At 46.9% G+C, this 18,485-nt stretch overlaps 1 protein-coding gene across 4 annotated transcripts in view; it reads left to right on the forward strand.

Annotated features, from left to right (window-relative positions):
* LOC114861057 (protein phosphatase 1 regulatory subunit 29-like) overlaps positions 1–18,485 on the forward strand; it is a 134,802-nt gene that overhangs the window by 12,039 nt on the left and 104,278 nt on the right. The window contains exon 1 of one of the 4 annotated variants that reach the window (XM_055506772.1): positions 671–14,832. The exons of the other annotated variants lie outside the window; for them this stretch is intronic. The gene's annotated coding sequence lies outside the window, so the exon portion shown is untranslated. Of the gene's footprint in view, positions 1–670; positions 14,833–18,485 lie in introns of those variants that run through there. 4 annotated transcript variants of the gene reach the window in all.

The following is an 18,485-nucleotide window of genomic DNA, read 5'->3' on the forward strand; positions in this document are numbered from 1 at the left end:
CGATAGACTGCAGGTCAGCACAACCGCATCAGACCAACATCTAGATTGCAAAGTGCTGTAGCAGCCGAAATGCATGATAACCACAGAGGGAAAAATGAAGCCTTTACCCTCCGCTGACCACAAACTAGGAAAGTTTGGACGCCCTCAAGGAAAGATTAAGTTTGTTGGGCTGCACCCGAGTGAAGGATTAAACCCACAACGAACAACGAGGGTCAAGAGAAGTTCATTATATTTCTTTGGAGCTGTCCGTGGTTCTGAAGATGAGCTGCAGCGATAGAGCAGGTCTGTGCCCTGAACACATCAACACTGGAGCCAGAAGACGTCACAGAAGGAAGGATCACGTCTACGGCTCATTTACTGGCCTCGGCTATTGATCAGTGTCTGCAGGTGTAATCCCTTTTGCTGCAACTTGATCTGTATCGCTGCGCAGCAGTCGAACAGCCTCAGCAGTTTGTCTTTTTTAATTCTTTCATTTGCAGGTACGCTGTTGGATCGTCTGATATTCATCATGGTGCAAATCTTCAAATGGGATTTGCTAGTGCTGTGCTGCTGTAAATGCCAAATCTAAAAGTTTGCTGGGGTTGCGGTCAGCGTGCCTGGTGCCTCCCTCTGGGACAGAGGCTGCTGTGAGTAAATGAAGGGCGACATTTTAAAAAGTTTCCCAGCGTATTAGAGCTGAACGGGAGCATGTCGCTGTCCATGGTGCTGAAAATCTTCACAGCCAAATAAGCTCAGTTATGCCAAGATCTGTCCATGGTTCTGAAGTAACACAGACCACAGTGTCGGGTCTAAACTGTTTTTATATTGTTTTACACGTCTTTATCTAAGAACTACGAGTGTGTTGGCAAGTGTCTTTTTAGAAAAGCACATTCTTCTGATCGAAAACTGTTGAATTCAAGTTTCTTCAATTAAAGAACAAAGAAATTCAGGCAAATGGGGAAAATCTAGGTTGCTGTTTATTTGTACTCTAGGAGTTGCTCACAGCTCCTTCACTGGAAAACCAAGTGAACAAAGGCCTCCGTGACACGCTTTTAGTATTAGCTTGTCCACGGAGCCAAAATCGTCTGTCACATTTGCAAACATGAGGAGACACATGAGCGCGGAGTCCAGGCAGACAAGCTTTTTCACGGCCACTTTCCACAAACATTCAGCTTAAACACTGCCTCAATTATTCAGGGATGTGCGTGGGAAGGATATGTAGGGTGTGTGTGTGTGTGTGTGTTGGTTTGTGGTGATATATTCATGAGGTAAACAGGACGCCCCGCTCGGCTAGCTTAAATCTTTTTGTCGTCTCCATTCTATACTTTCTTCTTATGTCAACCTTCATTTGCGTTTGAGAGGCTGCTGCTGTTTTCCACACAGACACAAACTGGAGCTCGTGCGTTCGAGTGCACGTGGAACAATAAGTATGTGATGAATGAGCGGGAACAATACGCTCGGCAATAATTGTATCTCTGACTTTGTTCAAGTTTGCGCACTCGTACAACAAGCGTGTGCGTCTGCATGGAACACATCAGTACTGTATGTGAATGGATGCCAAGTCCCAGATATAAATAAACCCAACCATAGCGGATGCTCTGACTGAGGCCAGCTCTGTGCTCTGGCAGATGTAGCTGACAGCTGAAGCGCGCCTGTGTGTAGCGGTGTGTTAATGTGTGTATCTGCTGCTGTGTGCGTGTGTGGAGGGGCTGAAGCGTTTACAGTTACATCCATTCTGACAGTGAATGTAAACGCACACACAAACCAGTTCTCATGTTGGCAAACGTGATGCTGTTCAGCAGCAGAGCTCAGAGCTGAACACTCCATTATTGATCTGCTAACTCATCTGCACATGTAGACGTGCAAATCGAGTGAGGGGAGTGAAGGTGCAGGGTTCGACTCCGTAAGAAGGTTCAAAACGCTTGTTAGCAGCTCCATTTGTCATTTTTAACTGCATGCTCTCTGCTTGAACCTTTTCAAATCGCTGCTGATTTTATTTCTTCTCCCGACGCCGGTGACGTCTCAGGTTCCCGTGGTGGAGGTGGGTGAGAATGAGCACAGCAGCTGTCACCGGACCGTTCATCATGCGCCCTGATTGCAGAAACTTTCATTTGGTCTCACTAGACCGCAGAGCCGTCTCCCACGTGCCTCCTGGCAAAGACTTAATGAACCTTCTCCTCGTTGCCGCTCTCTCATAAAGTTCCAGCTGGGGGCTAATGTTTAGTGGTTGGTGGGGGCCCGGCTGACAATGGGTGGTTGCCAGGAAAAACAATTCATTCTCACCTACGGGAAATCTAGTCAGCAGCTAACTTGACCTGCACGTCTTCAGATAAACCCACACGCGGCAGGTTTCTCAGCATCTGTGTATAAATATAGAAGTGAATTACATACATTAGCTTCTACTGTAGACAGGGACTTCATTTGGGCTGAGCTGCTGTCTCCTAGAATGGAGGAGTGACATGGCTATGAATAGGAGCCGTTACAGTGACAGAGCTGAGCCGTCGCTGTTGAGGAGCTTGAGTTGAACTATAACTTTGCTATGAGACAAAGAGATTAACAGGACTTTAACTTTCCACCAATTAGTGAAGGGCAAAGTTAGTTATTTGGTCCAACTTCCAGCTTTTCTTCGTCTATTTGCTTCCCTCGTTTCTCTAATCACGTTTCTCTTTACTGGCTCCTTCCAGAAAGTGATACTAGCAGTTGTCTGGCATTTACACCAGTTTGACAGGGACAACACCTCACAAACAACAACACCACCCAACACACAGAGCTGTCGCAGTCTTATCTCCCTATATAATTGATGGCGACAAATTCATGGCCACAGACGGACAGCGTTGCTGACACCAGAACAAGCGCGCGGCGCATACAGAGTAGGTATCACCTCCATGCCAGTATGTGTGTACGAGTGTGCGTGCACTTCCTGACATCCTGCATTAAGCATGAGGCCAGGTCTCGGGCGCAGAGACGTGTGAGTCACACTGATTAGTCGGTGCTGCAGCGGCTGTGGAGGCAGCCTGCTGCCGCCTGGTTCGTACGCGGCGCACGGACGCGTGCGTGTGTGGGCCGCTGCGTGATGGGCAGGTAGAGTATTAGCCTGCGAGGAGCTAGGTCCTTGTTAGCAGGCGTCTGGCAGGCAGGTAGATGTGGAGTGACAGAAAGGTTCACGGCGCGTGCACACGAACACACAGCGGCCGCTTCACGCTGCCGCTTTTGCTTGAATGCGAACAAACCGACGGGTTGACTCTCAAACCAACAGTGGCGCTCAGCGCGTTGACTTGTTCAGCCAATATCTTATGTGGAAAAGCCCCATAAGTTGAACTGTACCTCCTCATGTACATGATGATGTTAATCACTCAGGTGAGTTTATTAGGAGGCTGAGACGAGACCTCACTGGGTGAAGGGCCATTACAGCACATTAGACCTGAAGGGAAGAAGACAGCCTGAACTCAGCAGGGGTCCGTGTGGCGTCTCATCAACCCAATAATCTGACACAACCCTGTTTCTCCTTTGTTTTGTTTGTTTTACTGCTTTTCTGCCACCAAATGGTGAAAATGAAATCATTCACCTTTAGCAGGAAAACATTCAAACCCTGAACTGTGGAAAGTAGCTTTGCCCTGAAAAGTGGTGCTGCTGACTGGACTTGACTCTCTTCTTCTGCTATCTGTGCGCTACAGGCATCTTCCTGCAGTTTTAACACGGAAACAATGCAAGAGTCAAAGCATGGATTCACAGATTACTTGGCTTGTGACACAGCACCATCTGTGCCCATTAGACGCTGTGACATTCCTCACAAGAGGCCTCACAAGAATTGTGTGGAGGCACTGAGGAATCCCAGCCAAGTTGTGCATGAGCGTAAAGACCTCTCCTGGGAGTCTGACTGCCAGTCCCCTGTCACACTCTGGGTCTCTGAGACCTCTGAAGGAAAAATGATGAGGGATTTAAAGGACTGCAAAGAAGAGACTGATCGTTTTCCTAACTCACTTGAATTTTCTTGGCAACTTCAGTAATGAATGTCTGATATTCACTGAGATATTTGTCATTTTTGTACTAACAGCTGTAGTCGCCCGAGAATATTGTGTCAGGATTTATTTCCAAGGCTACAGTTCAAGACCTAGTCGTCGGTAGTTACAGTGTTCAGTATGTTAGTGGTTCTTAATGCCAGTGCTCACGACTACCTGGATCAGGTGTCAGTCACTCAAATGTAGCACAGGCATAACTGGAAAACAGTTACTGAATGATGGGGTCTAAGAACTAGTGATGAAAGCAAACCCTGGGCTTTGATTTAGAAATGATGATGGTTTCTGGCACAGAAAAGTGTCTGACTGATAGAACTGCATAGACACCAAAAGCTTGAGGTCGCCTAAAAACCTGATTTTGATTAAAGTGAGTACTTTTTGCAGCGGTTATAAAAGAGTCTATAAGGAGTGAGTGTTTGTTTGTCAGGGGAAGTACCATAAAGTGACAGATGGCATCTGACACAGGCCTCATTTGCTGGAACATGGAGCCAACAGACCAAGAGGTGGACATAAACAAACCAACAGCATTGCTCAGTCATCAGTCCAGGCATGCACTTGGCAGGAAGTCTCGGTTCCATAATCGCTGTGTTGTGCTGCTCTGGGTACAGTTTATGCCTTTAAGTTTTCCTGTAGGCAACTGCTGATGCACGAAAGAGCTGGGTTTTAATTTTTGCTTCCAAATCACCTCCCAGTGTTCGAGCTGCATAGGATTTTACTGTTGGGGATGAAAAAGGACTGACCTTTCCATAATAGTGTTGTAGTCACGCCCTGTTGAGCCACACTCCTGGTTCTGGGGGTTCGCTGTGCTGCAGCAGGTCACACGCCTGTGGCTCAGGTTAGGTGCTTACAGTACGTGGTGGTTCCCTGAGGTAATGGTTGGTGAAGCTGAGGAACGAGCAGCTTTTGCAAATAGTTGCTTTAAAAGTGAGAAAGAAGGATGATGAAAATGCTAATGTGCTGCTCCAAAACCTGTGTATTTAAACCTCCATTTGTCTGTTCAGGTTTGGATTAGTAATAACAAAAGTAGAAACCACCCCAGAAACACAAGACCCCAGCTTCGCTGTGCATTTTATTACTGAGCATCACATGCTAATGCAAAGTATTAACTTTACTGAAGGTCGACTTCTGCATATTTATGTAAAGTGGAGGCTTTGGAGAGAACCCTGTCGAACAGGAACATCATTTCAGTGGATTTTTGCTTAGGGAGGAGCCACATCGTAAAAATGAGCAGGAGGATCAGGTCACACAGCCTTGGTCTGTAACTGGTCCTACATGTAGACCAGCCCAGTGCATCAATGCTTCAACCTCCCTGGAAACTACAATGCTATCAAAATAGCACATTTGCATTTTATTTTGATTTTGGCCAGAATATAAGCTGCAACATAGTTATGGAAATATCATCCTATTGTTGATCCATACACACTGGGAGCGCTTTATTGCCACCAACAGTTCTTTTCTTGAGGGTTTCAATCGGCTTCCACTGAACGCATCAAGGCTTTTCTCCTTCTTTCCACCAACAATTTAATGCCTCCCATTCTAACTATGTGGCCCTTAAAAGGCCCTGCATCAACATTCATGAGCACCACAGGCTTCAGAAGGAGGGCGACAAAACAATACAACAGCTAATAAACTTAGTAAATGCACACACTCACGTCCAAGCTGGGTTGCAGGGTTCTGGGGTACCTATTTCTACTGCCCTCTGCCTCCCCCGGGTTGGGGGGGTTGGTCGGGGCTCGGGAGGAGCTGCGGTCCCTGCCTGGGGCCACATGGACGGCAGGCCGGAGACCTACCCTCCCCACGAATGTGATCAAGCGAATGGTGTGGGTGGGAGAATGTATCTGAGAGTGCATTGGTTCACGTATGATTGACTAGTTTGTTGTGAGAGAGTCTATGGTGTGTGTGTGTGTTGATGTGATGATGTGTGTTGCACATGTGGATGGGTGTTTGCGTCTGTGTTTGTGTGAGTTGGTATGCGTGTGGTGCGGTTGAAGTGTGGGGGGTCCGGTTTTTCGCCCGGGGTACGATGATCGTCTGCCTGGGTGGTCTCTTTTCTGCTGACCCCACCAATTGCTGGCCTTGTGCTGCAGGCCGCTGTAGCGCCAGGGGATGAGGTCGGGCCGATGGGGTAGGCCCCGCTCCGCTCGTGTGGGGGTGGTGGACTGGGGGCGGGCCCCACTCTGGGCGCGGGGGCATCTTCTGGCGGGCTCCCTACGGACCGTGGGTCCTCGGGCTCTACTCTTTCAGGCCGACCCTCCCGCCGGGGGGAGTGTTTGCCCCTGGTTCCCATGGGGCGGACAGCGTTGACCCCCGGTGGCCCACTTTGGCCTCGGGTGCTGTCTCTGTGGCTGCTGCAGCTCTGCCTGGGGGGCTCTGTGTGGGCGGCTTGGGTCGCAACACCTGCCCTCCTGGAACTGAAGGTGTGTGGGCTCCCTGGCTGCTGGGATTCCTTCCTCTGCTTGCTGGATGGGCGTAGTGGTGGAGCCCCTCACATCACCCTGGCTTCCACAAGTGGCATTGTTCATGCACCAACGTCTGCCTCACCCTTTGGGTGAATAATGTTAAGCTACAGCCTTACTAACCTTGTAGTGGGACACTTTCCAAATCCAACTGTAAGTATTATTGATACTTATCACTACCAATATGAATAATGTGTGAATATGGAATTTGTGGTGTTGTATGTCATGACTTTTATTAAGTAGTATGGGATATGTATAATAATGCACATATGTATGTATATTGTATGTATATGTTTGTATTAGTATGTGCACATACCTTAGCACTATTATTGGTATTAGTATTAATCTCCAAGGTAAACCACAGTACAAAAATTGTTTAGTTATGAATGTGTTAGCCTAAGGTACATCCATGCTTCTTATTTATTTATTTATTTTTATTTATTTTTTTGCTCCGATTGTTTACTTAACAGATTTGCTTGGTTTCAGCAGCTGGTTGCACCCCTTATCCCCCCTCCCCCCCCCACCCTCCCGCATACACACCCTAAAGCAGAAACCTAACCTGTCCACCAACACAGCAACATCACACACATTTTGGATTAGCTAAATAAACCATTAAATAAACCATAAATCAGGAAGAGTATATATATTCTATATATACTCTTCTTGTTAAAGCAAAGCTGTCCATCACAATATGGCATTCAGCGTAATATATGCTGCTTGCTTAACTGCTGGACAGAACAAAAAAAAATAAATAAATAAAAAAATAAAAAAAATAAACTTAGTAAATGCAACACAAGTACCGGATTCAGAAGTCTTTAAAATGAAATGCAAGTTGTTTGACATATTCAGAAGGTTGGGAACGCATCGGAATCAGAGAGGTCTCAGACGGGATTCCATTCAATTATAGAGGGACTCTAAATGTTTCTCCCCCCGTGTAGCTGTGCGAGTCTGTTTATGCATATGCGCAGCAGGTGGTGACATTTTAAACCGTAAACAAACACGAACTGGTTGGTTGATCTTTGTCCTTGACTGAACTACAGGGAGAATAAAATTTGGCATTTTGTATTTGCCACTAAGAGAAGTCATTTTTCCTGCTTCAGAGCTCCACACCTACACAGGTGTTTGGAGTTATTAAAGACTACATTTCTTCTCATATTGCCTGGGGCTATTCTGGGAGTTTCTGAGGTCATTAAGCTCTGTGTAGTAATAAGAGCGTTAAAGCTGCAAGTTGCCTTTGAAACTTCAGCAAAATGGCCTGGAAGGAAACTGATGTCTGCCTGCGTTTACACAGTGTGTCCCAGCACAGTCTCAGATTACATTTATGCCAAACTCTTGTATGTTTATAACTTAAATTCAAAATCTCAGCGTTGTTTCAGCAGAAGATCACTGATGCACAAATGAATGTTTGTGCCAAATTGAAGTAAATGTCCTCCAGGTACAGTAAAAGGACTGAGAGGCTTGATGTTTAGGACATGAGGTCACAGTCACCATAATCATTTAACATCAATACATAATCAGGTCACTCCTGAGCCCATCTGAACATTTGTGCAGACCCCAAGGCAATCCTAATTATCTTCACAGGAATGGGAGCATAATTAGTATGGACATCCTGAAAACGTACAGTAATGGCTCCGGTCACGCTGTCGCCAGACCTCAGACATAAAAAGGCTTCACGGATGACACGCTAGCAGGCGGTGTCGTCTCCTAAAGCAAATCAATGGGAGGAAGAACACACATCGAAGCGTAAATGCAGACCTGATGTAAATTGATATAAAGTAGGAACCAATTTAATTAATGTCCACAAATAGCAACAGTTTCATTAAGTGTCTTTTTGCTCTGAAATGTGGCTGCACTTCTAAAAGCTGAAAACTAAAAACGCTGAACTTTCAAGTGTATCAACGTACGCAGCTATTAAACAGGGGAATCACCAGCAACTAGGCCACCGAACAAGCTAGCTGCTGTGCTAACAGGAGCACATGCTAGGTACAAGGCTGCCTCAGCCTTTCAGAAGAAACCGTCAAACTTCGCCTCCTTCCTCTTATCGACAGGCTGCATCCACTCCACTTTAAAACAAACCATATGCTTCCTCTGCAGCATCATTGCAGCCAACCAGTGAGCTAGTTAGCATGCTATGATAGCATACATGCTAACTTAACATGCATAGCTATTCATGCTAGAGTCACCAAGCATTTTGCCAACAAGCTGGTTCTCCAGCGCTGCTTGGTTTAACAGATATCACCATAAAACACACAGCTTCTTGACTTCATGCCAGTTTAGAACTTACCTACAAACTTGTTCACGGCCTCGTTTGCTTCTGATCCCCAGGTCTACACTGAAACTCCGGCCCAGTCTGCAGTGTCAGCCATTTTCACCTGCTGCTTCAGGCTCCACACTTTCCAACCTCAGCTTCAGGGACCTCAGCTTCTAATCGTCGCTTGGCCTCCAGCTGTGTAGCTGTTATTCACCTTAACATTCTACACACTACGGCAGCCGTGCAAGTCGCTGAAATCTGGGTGATTTCAAAAAAGCAACCTTCAAGTCTATTTAAAATTTCCTTATGAGGTTAAACAGAGTCAGTACAACCTGAATATAGTGTGAGAGAAGAGGCTGGCAGCTGAAAAGGCCACGTTCAAATCAAACTGCTGCATCTGCAGCTTTAAAGAACCAGGAAGCCGCCAACTGGGTTCCGTTTACCTGCAGTTACAACGCGGTCATTTGGTTTCATGGACATCTGATTTCATTTTTAGATTTCTAGATTAAGTGCACTTTCTTAGAAATAGAAAATATGTGTGAAGTGGGGAATGTTGGTGCTTTTATCAGTAAATGAGTTGTTTTCTTTCACAGAATATAGAACATTCCTGAGTCAAAAAGCACCATCAAGGTAGTAAATTAGAGTCGCATGTGTCCTGAATACGTTGCTCAGAAACGTTAACAATCTCAATAACCAACAGTCGCATACATGCGCCAGTCATCAGTACTCATGAATATGCAATTAGAACAATTTGATCCGCACTGTTGCCATCACACCTACAGTACATGGCTGTATTTGTGATTCCTATTTGCATTTGTCAAATGGCATTTGTTGTGATTCATTAACACACACACACACACACACACACACACACACACACACACACACACACACACACACACACACACACACACACACACACACACACACACACACACATCTGTCTGGTCCTAAACGTTACAGTTAAAGCACTGCCTCAGACACAGTGGAGCTCACTGACCTTCAGACATCACTGTGTGATCCAGAATCACACAGAGACACCAGCAGCATCAACCCACAAAACCCATGAACACAAGTTTCTCACAATAGTTTTTGACTTTCCCTCTCTAATCTTGACCTACTGTATCTGATGTATCTAAATCAATGCTGTCCTTCTGGTGTGTGGACTTGTGAGTTTTCTCTAGTGCATCTTTCTGCTGAGAAAACTACGAAGCTCATACTGAAGGTTTCTGATCTGCTCCCCTCAGAATTCTGCCTTTAGTCTCTTCTTCACTGAGCTTATAAATGTCTGATGAGTCCATGAGAAGCAGCATGAAGCCTTTTTGGAGGACACAAACTATAGAACCTCGGACGATATTTCAGTTTAGTTTGCTCCAACTTAAGTGATAAAAGAGAAAAGCATGCAGGAAAAAGATGAATATTTCCACAGGATCACTGTTCCCTCCTTCACTGTGACAAGGACGCATCGGTCTCTCATCGAACCTTTAAAGACCTTCTTGACACTGATGCTAAAATGCTCAAGGCTTAGAATTATATGTGTCCTTATATTTAAAAAAGTATTTATAAGTCAACGAGCCGGTGAACGCGTTTGTGTTTAGCTGCAATCTGATTCCAGTCATTTCAGTGGTCACAGAGACTGGGAGCGTTTTTGTTTGTCATTCTGTACAGTATGTGTGTATTTGACGTGTGTTTATGACAGAAGGGGCAGGGAGCAGAAATCCCATTAACAGTTTGAGCTTGAGAGGGAAGTGAAATAGTTTTTTAAAGGTCCCGTTATCGAGACGAGCTGGACAATTACCATCTTCCCACTGAAATTGCCTTTCAATGTCCTTACACCTCCATGTCCTTTCAATGCTCCCCCTCATATACACCTCTCTATGCTTCCACCCCCCCCCCCCCCCCCCCTCCTACTTCCTGCACCTTATCTTTTCACATTTATTCGTCTTCCCTCCTGTTTCACCTCTCTTCTCTTATATTTCCCCCTTCTCTTCCTGCAGCTCCTGCTGCTCTCCACTTTGACATTTTTCTTCCCCAACTTTGGCCTTAATTTAATTTTCTGCACCATTAATACTAAGCTAAGGCCTTATCAGCCTGATTTGTGGCCCAGTCCGAGAGGAGAAGTCTTTTCCGGGGCCTTTCCGTAAATCAAAATGGTGGCTCAGCCTGTGGATAGGAGAAAAGCTGATGGATGGAATAAATGGGCGAATATACGGTAAGCCCGGCCCAAAGGAGCAGGCTCACATATGCGGGGGAGCACACGCTGATAATGCCAAGAAAGGTTCTGGCTGCAGAGACTGCTGTAATTGACAGTATGAGGCGTATCCATCCTTGCATGAAGACCTAACTGCAGCTTGTCTAGAACCAGCGAGAGACACCTTCCCACTGCTGCTGCCTCAACCCAACAGCGATTATACCACGAAGACCCACAGCTAGAAGCCAGAAAAGTCTGGGTAAAGATGGACCATCACATACTTTTAGAGTTGGTTTTAACTCTTGATCAAGTTTAATACTGAGCGACCGCATAACTGGATGCGTTGCAGATGTTCCTCCTGTGCTTCTCAGCAGCGGTGAGCTGATGTCAGTCAGTAGATGCCTGTGGCCTGTGATCATGCAGCATTAAGCTGTGCCGTTTGTCAGCCTCTCTGCTCGCTCTAATTGAGCCTAACGCCGTGTGATGGAGGCGTCTCTGGGCCGAGCCGTGTGTTGGCTGCTCTTTGATGCTGCATTGCTGATGTGGAGGCTCAGGCCCACAGCCGCTGCCTCGCTCTTTGTAACGCCGTGTTTTGCCTCCCAGGCTCTGAGACAAGGCTGGAATGTAATAAATAATGAGTCGAACCCTGAGACATAATTACACAGTACACGACTACACAGCAAAGGCTGAATGAGGAACAGGCTCTGGCTCGTGGACGTAGTGCTGTATGGCTGGTGTTTTCCAAACGGCATTGCATTCATTTCCTCCCAGGTTTCCTCTGCATTGAAGCAGGAGGATGGTTTACAGCACGGACGCTGAAGGAACGCTACAGCAGGGAGTTGATCCGGGGCCGAGGCTCCACCGATAACAGTCTAAAGCTGCTGTTATTTCATTCCTGTAGTGAATCATTTCTCACCTACCTGATACCATAATGCAGTTAACTACTGAATAGATTGAAGCAAATGAATATTATTTTTCAGCTGTGTAATTGGACAGACTGAAACCTGCTGGCGTTCTCTGGATGCAACGTTTAGAGCGACTTGTAATTCTACTGTTTGATTTCCCCCGTGTTTGTAATGGCTCTGCTACTGGAAGCCATTAGACCTCTGCAGCCACCGATCACACGCGCTGACGTCTTGCAGCATGCGCAGCCACACTTTCCTCTCCTGCTTCCTCCTCGTTTCGCCCACGTCTCCTCCTCCTGGTCCTAGTGGCCAGAAATAATCGACGCGCTCCAAGCGACCTGCTTATTAAATAACCAGCGATCGCTCAGAATGGGGCTCTGCCACTGCTTTGTGTTCAGGTTCGGATCAGATGCACTTTGTTTGAAGGGGGTTCTACTGTATGAGGTGCTTATTCTGGGTGAAACAGTTTAATTCGTAGCGTATTATTTACATACGTTGGCCGATCTTGTTCATTCATTTTCTTGATTCTCAGATCCAAATAAATGCTGAGCAGATTAAAACAAATCATCTGTTATGTGTTCCATGTGAAAACCCAGAGAAGACGCCACCTTTCAACCTATCTCTCCCTTTTTACTGAGTCCAGCTTTGACCACAAATTGGCACTCGGCTGAGTCTGGCAGCGCGCTGCAAAGCCGAGTGTTGTTTTTCACCCTGTTCTCATGCAGCGAGCTGTTGCAGCGCTTGTCAGCTTTTTTAGAACCATCATGCTTTAGTTGCTCATTCACTCATCTCCACAGCCGATATTTTCTCAGCTTAGCTGCAGTGCTCGAACTCAGGCCACTTCAACCTCACACATGCATCAGAAGAGCTTTCCAAGAAGGAAAATTATGAAAATGATATTTATAGCACACATTGTAGGAAATGTTCCATCTAGAACAGGGGTGGGTGCTGTAATTGTGGTCCTCGAGGGCCACGGCCCTGCTGGTGTCCCAGCTCTTCCTGCCACAGCTACCGGTGATTACCTTGATCAGTGTTCAGTCAATCAGCAGCTGGAAAAGCCAACTGACACCCGATCAAGGAAATCAGCAGAGCGTTGGGAAACCAGTAGGACGCGGCCCCTGAGGCCTGGGATTGTCGGCCCCTGATCCAGAGAGACCTCTACAGCTCCTCCTTGATGGCGATGGCTAGTGACAATTCATAAAATACTCAACACCCAGTATTTAAATACCAGGTTTAAACAGCCTGGGTGTTGGAGTTTAAACAAACCAAAGTTTCATGGAGCCCAGTAGTCTGTTATCAGAGGCTGGAAAGTGGTCGTCCTGTGGCACCTAGCTGCCATTTCAGCTAATTAGCTCAACATTAGTGCACTCAGCAAGCGTGTAAAATTCATATAGCTGTCAGATGGCTGACACTGGGAGGTGAGTGAGCAGATGGAGGCACAGACAGATGAACGGAGCCAGGGAGTGTTATTGAAAACAATGGGAAGACAACACGACAATGTGAAAGGAAGAAGTAGGAGGTTGAGAGGACACACAGACAGACGCATGAGGCTGAACCCTCATGATGTTGGTTGAACGACTGCAGTAGGCAAACCAAAAATAGTCTGAACGTGTTTGTTCCTCATGAAGCTGCGCTTTAATGTACTGCTCACGTAATTACACTTGTTTCACCCCCGCCTTCAAATTGAGCTTGAAATGGCTCTAAATGCAAGTTTTCACTGCTTCGATGGAAATCGGTATTGTGTCAAACAGAGTTTCCGTAGGGCTCAATTATCTGCAGCAGGTGTGTTTGAGATAAAACACATCAAAGTCCTATGAGTTTGTAGAGTGTCACGTTTGATTACATGTTATAAACATACTTTTGTAAAAAAAGGAGTTTCAGGAGCATAAGGTGCTTAATAAATAAACAGAAGCATCACTAAAGACCAGGGAACTGGTGCACAAACGTGGAGAATAAGAATGAAGCAGCCGTGATTAAAGCCTCGCTCCGTACGGCGGAGGCCTGGTCATGTCCTGGGGCTGCTTTACTTCTCATGACTCACTCAATCACATGTTTGGCTGAATTCATTCCCTCATTTGATACTTTCTGATGAACGTACATTGTGAAATCATCCATTTGTTCCATTTTCTTGTTTAGTATGTATTTTTACTATTGATCTTCAGCTTAGGTTTGCAACCGGAAACATGTTGCTTGGCTCCAAACCACTTTGCAAATGTTATTTCTGGTAAAGACTTCATGGCAATTACACCATGAAAGTAAAACGTTCGCCTGATCAAATAAGAGATGAGTAGAACGGTGATTGGTAGATGGTAGTGGAAGGACAGCTTAGACCAGGGGAGGAGATATAAATCCTATTAAGGTGGTATTAATGTTCTTAAGCATACTGATAGCTGCTGTGCATGCATGTGTGTGTGTGTGTGTGTGTGTGTGTGTGTGTGAGTATATATGGGTGTGTGTGAGTGCAGCAGTGCTATAGGCTCATTAGGCTACAGGGGAGAATGGCTAAAAGGATTAAACTGACATGGATTATTCACGCATGAAATACTGGAAGCAAGGAGGTGGAGAGAAAGGGAAATTGAGATGGTCTGAATATGTAAGAGAAATTAAGATTATAAATATGGATGTCTAGGAATATGTGGCAGAGGGATGAAAAGGGGAAACGGCAGAGAAGAGATGAGGTCTGAGATTTAAGACTGAGCTTGAGATTGTGAAATCCGTCAAGTGTAACGGAATGAGGAAGTAGACGGAGGAAGGGAGAGAGGAGGGTGACAGATTGGGACATAAACACGAGCAGGAAGATGAAAGAGAGACGCGGTGGAAGATAAAACCGGAGCAGCGCTGGCAGGACACGGAGTGAGTGAGAGGACGACGGGACAGAAAGGGACAAAGGAGGAGCCGCCGCTCTGCAGCCACCTCTCCGTCACGCGACCAGACCTGCTGCTGGGCAGACGCTTTGTGCAGAGGTCCCACATGGCTGTGAGCACATCTGCCTCCACGTTCGGCTGCTGAGCTCAAGTGCAGGAACCGCATCCTGGTAAGAACTTCATCCTGTGCCTCGTCCTCAGGAGCAGCTCCACACAAGCTGCTTGACATGCTGTTAATGCGTTCCCCAAGTGTCATAAACTTTCTAGGGTTGTTCCTGTTTAAGTGAGGATCCTGCTATAAATCATTATGACAACAGGCCAAACAAAGGCGGCGCCACCAACAAAGTCCTGGAAGAGAGCTGACAATTTGGCTAATTGTGAGCCCAACCCAAGGAGCTTAATTAGCAGGAGGAGGCGCAGGTGAAATGAATCAAGCCCGATTAGAAGATTAAAGCTGACAGGAGCCAAGGAGAACAGGGAACAGGAGCGACTCACGCTCTAGAAACGAAAAGGCTCAATATCAGGATCCAGGCTGAGTCACACATCACATTCTGTGGCCGAGACATTAAATGGGCTCCGCAGACTTGAGTTCTTATTATTGAAGAACACTAAAGGCAGCAGCTGATTCTAATAAACCAGGAGTCTATTGATGGGCTTCAATCACCACCAAACATTTGTAATGATTATTTGGATTTTAAACATTACTGGAAAACAGTCGCTGCGCTCAGAACGCTCTGATCAGGATTAAAACAAGTGCGACTGTGGGTCTTTCATTCCCTCGTCTGCTTTTGATCAATAATAGAAGCTCCTGCGAGGAGTCGATGTACAGAATAATAAAAACATCTTATGCTCAAGGAACTCATGAGAAATTCTTTTTATCTACTGTAGCAAAGTGAAACTAACCAGCATTTTTAATATCCCTGTTAGTTTGAAATGGCCGAGCTTCAGTCGTGGCCATCTTGTCTCCCTGAAAGGAAGCTTTTATCCATTTGGACTCGACTCCAAGCGACTTCATAGTGAGGATCATTCATCCACTGCATTTCCCCCAAAATAAAAAGCCAAAAACAAATCCCGGGTCACATGGCATCCACATCTCCAGCCACTGCCTGACAGATTTAATAAAGCTAAGACCCTCTGGGACTGGAAAACAGGAGCATGGGAATAACTGACTTCAAGGAAACAGCTGAGGCTGAGGACGGATGGAGGAGAAGAAGCAGGCTGGGAAACGGTGGCTCCAGCAAATGGAGGTGAATGCCATCAGATGAGAGTAAGTGAGGGAGGCAGATTGCAAGGCACACACTGACACGGTCAAATATTTGGAGAGAGCAGCCGGCGTTTGCCTTATGCTGCGTGTGTCCCCGACGGATGCGCTCGATGAGGCCTTTTACAGAGGGAGCGATGGAGGAGCTGCTGCTCACATGGGTTCACTTGGCTGTGTGCGCAGTCAGGCTCCTGTGTGTGTGTGTGTGTGTGTGTGTGTGTGTGTGTGTGTGTGTGTGTGTGTGTGTGTGTGTGTGTGTGTGTATGTGTGTGTGTGCAGTCAGGCTCCTGTGTGTGTGTGTGTGTGTGTGTGTGTGTGTGTGTGTGTGTGTGCAGTCAGGCTCCTGTGTGTGTGTGTGTGTGTGTGTGTGTGTGTATGTGTGTGTGTGCAGTCAGGCTCCTGTGTGTGTGTGTGTGTGTGTGTGTGTGTGTGTGTGTGTGTGTGTGTGTGTGTATGTGTGTGTGTGCAGTCAGGCTCCTGTGTGTGTGTGTGTGTGTGTGTGTGTGTGTGTGTGTGTGTGTGCAGTCAGGCTCCTGTGTGTGTGTGTGTGTGTGTGTGTGTGTGTATGTGTGTGTGTGCAGTCAGGCTCCTGTGTGTGTGTGTGTGTGTGTGTGTGTGTGTGTGTGTGTGTGTGTGTGTGTGTGTATGTGTGTGTGTGCAGTCAGGCTCCTGTGTGTGTGTGTGTGTGCGCAGTCAGGCTCCTGTGTGTGTGTGTGTGTGTGTGTGTGTGTGTGTGTGTGTGTGTGTGTGCAGTCAGGCTCCTGTGTGTGTGTGTGTGTGTGTGTGTGTGTGTGTGTGTGTGTGTGTGTGTGTGTGTGCAGTCAGGCTCCTGTGTGTGTGTGTGTGTGTGTGTGTGTGTGTGCGCAGTCAGGCTCCTGTGTGTGTGTGTGTGCCTGTGTGTGTGCGCAGTCAGGGTCCTGTGTGTGTGTGTGTGCCTGTGTGTGTGTGAATGTACTGGAAATTGAAATTAGTATGTTTGCAGAGAGTGACAGCTAATCTGTTTATGCAGTCGAAGCTCATCCAGCTCCAAACCCGCAAATAAACGTCTGAATCTGTTTGACTGCTGCTGTTTTTCATGTGTATGTAAAAAGCACAAGAAGCAGAAACATTTAAAAAGGGATTGTTCTGACAAAGACACATCACAGAGCAGCTGTGGTGTGTGTGTGTGTGTGTGTGTGTGCATGTGTGTGTGCGTGTGTGTGTGCGTCTGTGCGTGTGTGCGTCTGTGCGTGTGCGCGTCTGTGCGTGTGCGCGTCTGTGTGTGTGTGTGCATCCAAACATACATATGCATCTGTAATTGTCTTTGTCCATACAGTATGTTTCCTCTGTGAATGTTAAGCTGAGGACATTTTGAGAAGCAGCCTGTTCTATCAGGAGAAGCAGAATAGTTCATGTTGGGTTCAAACTGGGTTTTGTCTGGAGGTTTTTCTAGTTCTGGCTCCATCTGAACTAGTTTCTAGCCACATCTGGAAGCATCGGCACTGACGTTCATTTTAATAGAGACCTGATCTGGAGTCTGCAGGCTGTCGTTTAGCATAAATACATAAATACATATTACCAATAGCAGATCCATAGATGAGGATCTCACAAATTCATTTCTATCTACACTGCTCATCTCTTTTCTGTGGTTCCAGTCACTCAATGACTTTTAGAAATGCTTCATGAAGCTTTACAGCAGAAAACATGGCATCCTTTATCCACTTCTTGGGGACATCGTGTCCCGGCAGCTGCCAGATAGTGGATGACGCACCACTGCAGGGTTTCCGTGTCTGGTCCAAGAGCATCATGATGTGTGTTCAGGACGGACCACAAAGCGTGAGCTCATAGAGATCTGATCTACATGTACCAGTTCATTCACTGTGACCTGCTACATTTTACTGCAAAGCGCAACAATGACAGCCTCACTTTTAAGTGTGACGAGGTCTCGGTTCAGTGGTGCACGAATCGCCTTCCTTTGTCCGACGCATGAGGAGCAGAGCCTGAGCAGCCTCTGCCTCCACATGAGGAGCAGCCTCTGCCTCCACATGAGGAACCTCTGCCTCCACATGAGGAGCAGCCTCTGCCTCCACATGAGGAGCAGCCTCTGCCTCCACATGAGGAGCAGCCTCTGCCTCCACAGAAGGAGCAGCCTCTGCCTCCACATGAGGAGCCTCTGCCTCCACATGAGGAGCCTCTGCCTCCACATGAGGAGCAGCCTCTGCCTCCACATGAGGAGCAGCCTCTGCCTCCACATGAGGAGCAGCCTCTGCCTCCACATGAGGAGCAGCCTCTGCCTCCACATGAGGAGCAGCCTCTGCCTCCACATGAGGAGCAGCCTCTGCCTCCACATGAGCAGCCTCTGCCTCCACATGAGGAGCCTCTGCCTCCACATGAGGAGCCTCTGCCTCCACATGAGGAGCCTCTGCCTCCACATGAGGAGCCTCTGCCTCCACATGAGGAGCAGCCCCGTTCATGCACCGTCTGCCGTGCATGTCGGAGCAGCTGGCAGTGGAAGCCGAGGCAGCCTGGATCCTCAGCTCAGCTTTAACCCTGATCCATCTGTATCAGGAGCAGAACGCAGAC

Source organism: Betta splendens, chromosome 1 (assembly GCF_900634795.4).
Source record: "Betta splendens chromosome 1, fBetSpl5.4, whole genome shotgun sequence".
In the NCBI taxonomy this organism is placed as follows: Eukaryota; Metazoa; Chordata; class Actinopteri; order Anabantiformes; family Osphronemidae; genus Betta; species Betta splendens.